Source organism: Cantharellus anzutake (assembly GCF_015039405.1).
Source record: "Cantharellus anzutake strain C23 chromosome Unknown EI90scaffold_15, whole genome shotgun sequence".
In the NCBI taxonomy this organism is placed as follows: Eukaryota; Fungi; Basidiomycota; class Agaricomycetes; order Cantharellales; family Hydnaceae; genus Cantharellus; species Cantharellus anzutake.
Window position 1 is genome coordinate 991,324 of NW_024066965.1, and position 11,088 is coordinate 1,002,411.

Consider the following 11,088-nt stretch of genomic DNA (forward strand, 5'->3'; position numbering starts at 1 on the left):
TCTAAAATCTTAACATCTGACTCGGAAGCGCCTATGGCACCTAAACACGCCTGCAAGGGCAAGGTCGCATCTGCAGCGACACTAAAAAGAAACGAGCGGTTTATAAAGAAACCGCAATCTCCCATCATGGGAGATTCAAACCAAAAGCCATCGTCAGATGACGACGAGGATCAACATGATCCGGCATTAGCAACCACCTCAGGGCTGGTCCCTGAAGGTTTTAGAAACTTACGTGGAGTAAGTGCGGGGCAAAATACCCCCAGAACTCCACAACATACCGATCTAACCCAAGCTGGGGAAGATCCCTCACCTCCTCACGAGGTGATCGACTTGCGCGAAAAACGCGTAAGCGCCGAACGATCAGCCCAAAAAGCTGATCGGATAGAGTCGCAGGAAACTCCAGGGCCCCACTATCCCCTAGAGTCCCCCCTCACGTCCCCAAGTCAAGCCCCAAAGGCAGACAAAGGGAAACAAAGGGAAGAGCCCCTGCATCGGCTATCCAAAAAACTACTGGACTTGTTCCAGGTTCCGTCTGAATGGAGGACGGAAAGTGAAGATCAACTTCTTCTCAGGCTGAAAGCCCGAGAAGGCACGAAAATACACCCTGAGAGCAGGATCTCCCAGAGCGCGGAAGCTCCAAAAGAACTTCCGCTGTTTACACTCCCACACACCATGCCAGACAAGGCAAGGTTGCCAACCTCGGAGGAGGTCTCCAAGATAATGAAGAGGAGGCGAACTGAAATGAGGGAGTTCGCTGAGGAAGCCTTACGTAAAAGTAAGGAAAAACCAGCGAACAAACCCCCTATGAAAGGGAAGCACCCTCCACAACGGCCTCGCCTAAACAAAGCGAGCGTGGAGTGTTCACTCCAAGAACCCATTCTGGAACCCCCAGAAGCGGAAATGTCAACTGGGGAGAGTCTCTGCTCGCCCAACCAAACTTCCTCCTGGAAAACCAGGAATCGCGCATAAACGCGATAAACTTGATCCAAAAAAAGATCGAGGAAACGAACCATAATAGCACGGCTCATCTAGAGATAACTCTAGAAAGAATGGCCAACGCAATCGATGCGTTGACTGAAAAAATCAGTGAACAAACAGATTTGCTGAAGGAAATAAATTTCTCACAAAAAAGTGAGGAAACAAATAAACACCCCTGGACCATGGTCCAGGACATAAATAGAACTCGTGAAAAATTCACGAAAAGAACCACCAGTGAAAGCACACTGGAATATCATCAGCGACTCAACAGAGATGCTAAGGAGATCCTTCTCCAAAGGATAGGAGAAGACGATGCCGAAAGAAGGCATCATTCAGAGATTAGGAGGAGAATTGGCACGTACCAAAGGTTTGGCCAAACGTCCACTTATGACGGACCTCTCGAACAGAGAGGTAACTCATTCACACCCTCTCAAAACAATGAGAGAATACAAATACAACTTCAGGCGAATTCGCCTGAAACCAAAGAAATGCTGCGAGGAAGATTTCCCCCAGCAAAAACCCCCCAAAGGAGAGATCTCCATTGGATAGCGACCCCGCAAAGGCAGGGGAGCAAGAAGAGTACCTGGAGAAATGGTACGAAAAGGCCATAAGAATGGCCGAAGTGAGAATACTCACTCCCTACCCAGAAGGAGTGAAACCAGAAGCCCTAAAGAATGGGCCGGCATTCCCTGACAAGAAATGGTCAGGGGAGAACGACATGGAATCGTTCTGGCAGTGGTTCACAGAACTACTGGGATTCCTCACCTCGCGAGGATGCAAAGGTCCCCAATTTGACGAAGTCCACCTGGACTGCTTGATTCATGGATTAGGGGGGCCCGCGTTTGACCTCGGAATTAGACTCCGAGACGAAACTCTCCTCAGAGGAGACGAGGGCATGTTCCTCGAAGTTCTCAACATATTGATGAGAACCTTCATCAAAGCCTCTGCCGCGTTGAACGCGACAAAGAAATACCGCAACGTCAAATACAAAGTGGAAAAAGGCCTAAAACAGTTCTACTTAGAACTGTCAAAAGCAGCATCCCAGATGGTGACACCGCCAGACCAGGCATCCTTCAACGCCAGGTTCCTAAACTACATTCCCCTCGAATGGAAGAGGGAAATGATTGCTCATGATAGAATCAGAGCAGACTTCTCCTCAAACGAGGAGATGTTAAAAGCAATATCTCGTGTAGACGAGATAATTGATGGGCTGAAGATGTCTTCAGCCTACAAATCAGGTTATTATACCAGAACAACTACCACGGCAACCACAAGCCATGGCAGAGCCCTCCCATCAGGAAAGAAGGCGGAAGAGCTGAAACCCAGATGGAAAGAGGATACATCCTCGAAAAACTCGAGGAAAACTGACCAAAAGTCAGTTCCAATTTGCGGCAAATGCGGCAAAATAGGGCAAACGAAAGATTGCCCAAGACACAATATAACGAGCGATGAAAAACCAAGGCGCATAGCTGCCATGGAGATCACGAACTCAACGGATGAAGAGTCGAAAGGCTCATCAGATGAGAAACCAGAGAACAACTCTGGTAACTCCGAAGCATCAAGCTTTGAAGTAGAGGACCCATACGAAGGACCTCAATACTCACCCGACTCAGAGGGTGAGGAAGTCAACGTCGGGACCATAAGAATGGGCCCAATGTCAGTCATCGACCATGATGACATAAATTATAAAATCAAACTGGCTGTAGCACACCAGTTAGAAAACACGGCAGACGAAAAAGTCGCCGAAGCCTTGGTGGAAGCACCAAGAAAAGACGCCTTGGGGAAATACACCAAAGTACCCAAGGAAAACAAGGACAAAGGGAAGAAGGACCAAAAGTCCATCAAAACCCAGTCCCCCTTGTTTGATGCGAAATTCCGCATCTCAAAAGACGCGGGAAAATACCCCGCAAACAGACCGCTCTCAACGAAGAGAACGCTAACGGCTCACATAAAAATAGCAGGCATAAAAGCCTATGCGCTATTCGATAGTGGAGCCGAAACGGACGCGTTATTGCCGGACTTTGTCTGCACGGTCCACATCCCAATTCTCCAATTGGAGAACCCAGTCATCCTTCAAATGGGGACGAAAGGAACAAGATCACAGATCCTGTTCGGAACCAACGTGGACGTTGAGATCAACGGCCACGTAGAAAAACACTACTTCAATGTAATTAACATCGACAGATACGATGCCATCTTCGGCGCCCCCTGGTTAAACAAAAACCAGGTAAGCTTAGACTTCCGGTCCCACAAAGTGAGAACAGTGAACAAGGGCAACATAGACACCCTTGGAATAAGCGAAGACCGTGTGACGAGATCACACAGATGGAAAACTCGAGCAAGAGCCCAAGAACAACCAAAAAAGAAGCCCCCCTGACAGGGAGGTGGGATTGAAACACACCTCAGGGTAATCACAAGAAAATACCCTGAAGGTTGGCCCAATCCTAGTCCGGAAGGACTAGAACTTCCAGACGTACCACACCTGGAAGGTCTCTCCATGAACAACCCCGAGTTCGAAATACTCAGGGAGTGGTGGAGAGAAAAATTTGAAACCATAATGGTGCCAGCGCCATCAGAAATGCTTCCCTTGAGGGAGGTGAACCATCGAATCCCGTTGAAGGATCCGAACAAGAAATTTCGGGAAAACACCCCGAGATGTCCTGCAGCACTGCAGGAAGCACTAGCGACCAAAATAGATCGCTATGTAAAAGCAGGATGGTGGTATCCTGCGAACAGCAAGCGAGCATGCCCGCTACTGTGCATCTGCAAAGCAGATGGATCTTTGCACACGGTAATAGATGCGAGGAACCGTAACTCAAACACGATCCTCGATGTCACACCAATGCCAGACATGCGACTGATCCAAGAATCAGTCGCCAGAGCAACATACCGATCCAAGATCGATATGTCGGATGCGTACAAACAAATATGCATGGATCCAGAAGACGTCCATAGGACGACATTCTCCACGCCCCATGGGATGTACAACTCTGTAAGGGATTAACCTTACTTCACTATAATTCTGATTATAGTGATATTTATATTATGTTGCATCGCTATAATTCCCATTATAGTGATGTGGTTATTTCTTTATTTATTTGTGCCGAGATATGTAATTTACATATATATACCTCGGAGTAGTTGTAAAGGCCCGGTAGCCTTTTACCTCTACCCCGTTGAATATACAGCTCATTAAAGCTTATGTTTAGATGGACCTACTGAGGCCTGAGGCGAACGGGGGAACGGAACGTTACCGTCCCCAAAATAGTAAGCAACCTTTCAAACTCGAACACAATGCAGCAAGGAGACTGCAACGCTCCCTGCACCTTCCAGCGTGCACTGACCTGGGAACTACGAGGAGAAGTAGGCAGACGCCTACACGTCTGGTTCGATGATATATTCACCAGCACAAGCTCGGTGGAAAACCACAATAAAGCACTATTGTGGTTATTCACTTGCCTAAAAGGGGCGAAATTCTACATAAGCCGGAAAAAATTCCAGCCATTTGCCCCAATCCTAGATGTTCTAGGAAGCCGAGTGGACGAACAGGGCATCCATGCTCAAGCGGATAAAATGGAAAAAATCTGCAACTGGCGAGAGCCAGTAGACCACACAGGAGTCCTAAGATTCCTGGGAATGGTAGAATATCTATCGATATTCATGCCAAACATCAGCGGTTACACAGGACCACTGCAAACAATCTGCTCAAACAAGCAGACATTCAGGTGGACACCACTCCACCAGAAATGCTTCGACGAAATCAAATGTCTAGCATGCAGGGCTCCGATCCTGAAGCCCATCCAGTGGAACCCACCGGAAAGCCTCTCAGAAGAAGAGAGGACCAAACTCCACGTCTGGGTCATAACAGACGCATGCCCAGCGGGCATGGGTGCATTAATTGGACAAGGCAAAAGGTGGCAGACTTGCTGCCCGGCCGCATTCATGTCCAAAAAGTTCACCAACACACAATGTAGGTACTTCGCCTACGAGCTCGAGGCACTGGGTGTCCTCGAAGCACTCATGAGATGGCAAGATGACCTCATGGGAGGCCGTGAATTCACAGTAATCACGGACCACAAAGCTTTGGAATATTTCAAAGCGAAAAACCACAACTCAGGGAGACACCTGAGATGGCAAGCCTTTTTCGCAAGCTTCAATTGCGAAATAAAATACGTGGAAGGCCACAAAAACAAAGTGGCAGATGCACTCTCACGATACTACGACTCGTCAACGGACGAGGATCTGCATTTCGACGATTATGTGTCAGCGGACATCCACCTGGACAAAAATGCAGAAGACATTATCCCCGACAGAATCGAGGAATACGAAGAACTGCTACTAAGCAGTACCCTGAGTAAAAACTCAGAGAGAAAGAGACTCGCAGCGATACGTGCGAAAAACACCCTAGAGGAAGCTCTAGGGGGGAGCACCCAAAATCTGGAAGAAATCATAACTCCAGAAGAGAACCTTCGAAAACAATTCAAAGAAAAAGACCTCATTGAGGCAATAAAATCTGGATACTTGAAAAGCCAGATCCACCGGGAAATCCTAGAGAACCCAGGGAATTTCAAAAACTTCTCTGTAAAAGACGGGCTGATAACCCGACTTGGAGAAGGAGGAACGACCCAAATAGTAGTCCCGAAAGGAAACTACGAAAGGAAGTCCATTCGGGGAATAATCCTCGAGAACATCCACGAAACACTTGGACACCTAGGATCCAAGAAAACAGTGGAAACCCTCCATCGACACTTCTGGTGGAAGTCGATGAGAAAGGATACCCACAAGTTCTGCAGGTCTTGCAGAACTTGTCAAACGACAAAGAAAAGCACCAGGAGAAATCCCGGAATGCTTCACCCACTCCCGACCCTGGAGACACCATGGTCGTCAATAGCCATGGACTTCACAGGTCCATTCCCAACAAGCTTGGGATATGATTACCTCTGGGTAATCATCTGTAGGTTGACATCCAACGTCCACCTAATTCCAATAAAGACAACAACGAACACACTAGAACTAGCATTCGTATTTCTTCGTGAAGTTGTAAGACTCCACGGTCTACCACACTCGATCATATCAGATTGAGACTCAAAGTTCACGTCAAAATTTTGGTGCGAACTACACTGAATACTCGGTGTACAGTTGAAATTCACAACTGCATTCCACCCACAAGGCGACGGCCAAGCGGAAAGAATGATACAAAAAGTAGTACAAATACTACGCACGATGGTTAGACCAGACCAACGCGACTGGGCAGCAAAACTGTTGATGGTGGAATTCGCGATCAATGCGAGCTCGAACACATCGACAGGATTTGCCCCATTCAAATTAATCTACGGCCATATGCCAAAGATGTGCCTAACAGCACCACTCTCGGACTACCCGGGAGTAAATGACTTCGCTCAAAAAGCGAAGGAGAACCTCATGGCAGCACACGACGCGATAATACGTAATCGCGCTGCTCAAACAATCCAGGCGAATAAGAAAAGACGCCCGGACCCGCCTTTGAGAAAAGGCGAGCTCGCATACTTATCCACGGATAAGCTGAACCTACCCAAAGGCAGGGCAGGAAAACTAAAGCCCTTATACATAGAGCCTTACGAAATTCTGGAAACATTTCCAGAAACGTCAAACTACATCCTCAAGTTGCCACCACAACTTGAACAATGCGGAATCCACCCAAGATTCCATGTATCCCGGCTCGTACCTCACGAGCCGAATGACCAGGAAATCTTCCCAAATAGGGAAGTAAACATATTCTACGATTTTGGGGAAGACCCCGATCACGAAGCAGTAGTTCACGAAATCCTAAACCACATGTGGGTTCACAATGAACTCTGGTTTAAGGTTAAATGGGAACTAGGGGACACCACATGGGAACCCCTAGGAAATTGCAACGACCTCGTCCACCTGGATGAGTACCTCACCTTACAAAATGTAAGGGAACCAGAAAAACTCCCTATCAAAGAAGACAGGGAACTCTCGGCATCACTACGCCCCCAAAAACGGAGGCAGAGGAAGTAAAGCCGAGGGACAATGGCCCACAGCCAAGAGCGTGGGAAAGTTCTGGGCGAGTAACTCGCCCGGACAGCCACACCATGTACGAGAAATCACATGGGCTAGGCGAGTAACCCGCCTAGACCACGTGAACCACAGGCTCACATGCAAAAGAACACACATCTGCGGCGAATCCCATGCACGCAAGAACAAAAACCCCTCCCACCACCATGAGTAACATAACGACGAAATGTCGTTCTCTGGGGGAGGTAACCCTTGGTTCGATCCAAACAAACCACTGGATATCGAAATACGACAACCCGGGGAGCAAGACTCCCCGGAACAACAACAACACCAGGTGCAGATAAGCGCCATGGATTACACGACGCATGCAGCACAAATGAGTGCTGCGAACCAACAACCATCCACGTTGCTAACAGGCACTGCATACCCCCAGCCTCCCCAAAGAGGCTTCCAACCATACGCAGTGCAAACTGCACTGATGGCGCAACAAGTGCCATTCCAGGGGCAGCATTTGCTGCTGCAGCCCCAGGCATACTCCCCAGGGAACTTCCCTGGCCAGATCAACCCCTGGATTAGCCAATTCGGCCCAGGTCCAACAACACCCCAGCCAAATGCAGGCTGGGAATCAGCTATCGCGTCAGCGGTAGCTGCTCAGACAGGTCAGCTCCGTGAGGAGCTGAAAGAGATGAAGTCCCTCATAGGAGGGAGATGAGGGAGCGACAGCGGCTCCTCGTCCAGACCGTCCAAATGGGCATGGTCTGATAACTTGAGGGCGTCAGAAGACACCTGTGACCATTGCGCCCACTGGAGGCGCGAATACAACAGAGCACAAAGAGATGCTGAGGGCATCTTTGACTCTCTGAAAGACACAGAGAGAGAAGTCGATCTCCAAAAAAGGGAGATCGAATTACTGAAACACGAGCTCAGAGAGGCATGTGCACTGGCAGACCTCGCTGCCAAACCCATCATGATGGGGGCCTCTCAGGTCAGGGGGAGGGGATACAGTGCTGGGGCACCGACTATCCCGCCACCCCGTGGGCAGGCGACCCTGTCCGGGTTGCATAAGGGCCCGCCCTCAGAAAGGCAAACCCATGTCGAGGGGAAGAGGGAGAGCGGTAGGCAACCGACAGCAGACCCTAAAACGGGGACCACTGCCAGAGGCGGCGGGCCACTGAGTACCTCAGCACCCTATGGGCAAGCTACCCTGCAGGGAAGTGTCCACATGCTATACGAGACCGCCGAACTCAACGAGTTCGGCAAAGTCGAAGCTCCAGTTGACATAACAATCGACCCCAACTTCCCCATGAGGAGAATAGCGGGGTCAGAAGTGGCGCATGACGCCGCATACGCTTGGTGGACAAGCGTGAGTGGGAAAGAATTTGTACACTGGTACGAACAGGCCAAAGCCGCCTTCAAAAGCGGCAAGGTACACAGAACCCTTCACGAAAAAGCGAAGGAAACCGAGAAATACTTCTTGGGACTCCCGAGTATCGCAAGACTCGCAGAGGAATATAATTCCCCAGAGAATAAGGGAAAAATCTCCTGGGAAAGTCTAGGCAAAGCTGCCTACTTAAAGTCCCAGTTCAAACCACTCAGGACTCCTGAGGAACGGGAAGCGAAAGCTTCCAAATACCGGGAAAGAGATGCAAGTCTCCGTGCTGGACAACCAGCCCAACGACCATCCTTCCCCACGGGAAGAACGGTAGACCTACCATACTCTACACCTGAGCCAAGCAGCTCAGGAACACAACAACCCGCTCCCACCCAGGGAGCACCCACTTCGTCGAGCCCACAGCCCGACAATGTAGCCCAGGCTACGTCATCGCATCCGACACAGCAATCGGATGTCCAGATGAACAACCCGGAGGAAAACCCTCCTCCGGGGCAATGAATCCACCCTTGAGAGAAGGGAAAGTGACATGGTAATACGCCATCGAGGTGCCCATGAAAACACCTTCCCCCAACTCGAGGCCCCGCACACAATACTGTATGCAAGGAACTGCAAGTAACAATTGCGGAAATTTCCACTCCGTCAAAAGACCCACATCCACCACCGCTCGTGTGTAAACACCACTTACACATGAACCCTCACAGAACAAGTGAGGAACACCAAAGACATACAACCTTTGGGTCGAAATTCATTTTCGACAAATTCCACCATTTTTTTCTCTTCTCTCCCTGCGATACCAATGTATCGCCGTTCACTTCAAAGTAACGGCCCACACTCATTCATTCCTTAAACCCCCTCTCTTTCCTTCACCGACATGTACAAAATCGCCCACTTTAAAGTGGCGACAACAAAACACTCATTGATAATTCCAAACTCAATGTAAATCAACTGCTAAAACTCTGTTTTATTCACTATCAATTTTGTATGCATCGCAAATGCAACGCAAGGGGGGAGAATGTCAGGGCAATAGCCCTGAACCCCAAGTCACATGTAAATTAGATACATATAGTCACGTGGGCAAGCGGGAACCTCCGGGTAACCGCTTACACACCACCGTAAAATACACTATCTTGTATCACTTACGGCCTTGTGTGCTGAGCCACCCTAAGACCTCACAGGGGAGCAGAAAGAGGACATCAGGACAGTGATTTGGGGGGGTGGGGGGACAAGTGTACAGATGGGGGACAGATAAGACAAGCACACTAAAAATTGGTCAATAGTATTGACTAATAAATCTCCTTCCCTTGCTCAAAGTGCCCATGCAGCAGGGCAAGTGGGGAGATTGCAGCTGGGTTACAGTGTTGCAGACGGCCAGCCAGCAGAGGGCAAGCAGGGGTGCAGCAGCAGTGGGGGGGTCGGACCAAGAGCTGCGCAATTGGGCAAGTGTCTGCTACATCCCTTCAAGAATGGGCTGCATTGCAGGCTGTCAGGGACTCGTCCGGGGTTGAGGGAGTCCGGGTATAGCGTCCGGGACCGAGAGCCTGGCAGGGGGCGGATCGGGCGTGCGTACTGACAGGCCCGATGTGGGACAGTAGTCCCTGGCCACTTGGACTGAAGTGGAAAGTTGTTATTATTATTAAAGGAGAAATATTGTACTACTTACCTGAAGTGGAAAGTTGAGAAGAAGGCTACTTCTTCGGTTCCCACTTCAGGTTCGTTTATATACATGCGGCTTGGATCACATGACGGATGCCACGTCACCCTCACACACAGCCGTAACCACCCGGGTGTCTCCGTGGGAGATCCCGAGGGTATCTGGTGCAGGCGCGCGTGCTGGGCACAGTGGGAAGTCGCCCGAGGTGCCCGGGCCGGGTACATGGTGGGCGCGCTGCAGATGGGTCAGTTGTACATTGATACAGGGAAAGTCGTCCATGTAGAATAAAGAGAGAATAAAGGGGAAGTAAGATAAGGAGAAACTGAGGAGGGGAGGATGAGGGGGAAGAAGGGAAAGGGGGAGGGGGTAAGGAAGGGTGGACTGGCGGGGTACCGGGTCAGGTTGGGCCGGGTGGAGCCGGGTCAGGCGGGTGTGCCCTGACACAGGCTGACATGCCAATTCACGAGTACAGCACAGTACTTTAGGGCATGCAGCAGATGCAGTCTGTGTCTGTGTCTGTCATGGCTGTGCATTCCGGCCCGTTCCCCACCCATCCCGATGCTGCCCAAGCCCATTCCTGCTATGCAAGCATGAGCCCCGACCTCAGCCCTATCCTCCCTGAGGACTCCCTGCTCACCCCCCTGCTTGCCCCTAGGCTCCCCTGCACCTGGCCGACTCCCCCACAGCCACACCAACCTTCCCACCCTGAGTCCGCCTCCGGCACCACACCCGGTGCAACTCCTCTACCCTGCCCACTTGGCCCCTACAGGGCTGCTACCATTCCCACACCCGACTCCGGCCCAACTCCAAGTCCAGTGCCACTACAATACCATCGCCGCTATCGTGGCCCTATGCTCCTTCCTTTGTTTACCTGTTATTGTTTGTTTTGACCCTCGGTCATTGCCGGCCACTATGTGGCCAACCCCGCTCCTTATTCATGTTTGCTTCCGGACCCTTCGGCCTTCGGCCCGGGTCCGCTTCTATTCATTCTTTCTCCCTATATATATCCTGTATGATACTTTATTGTACCTTAGCTCTAATATCGATT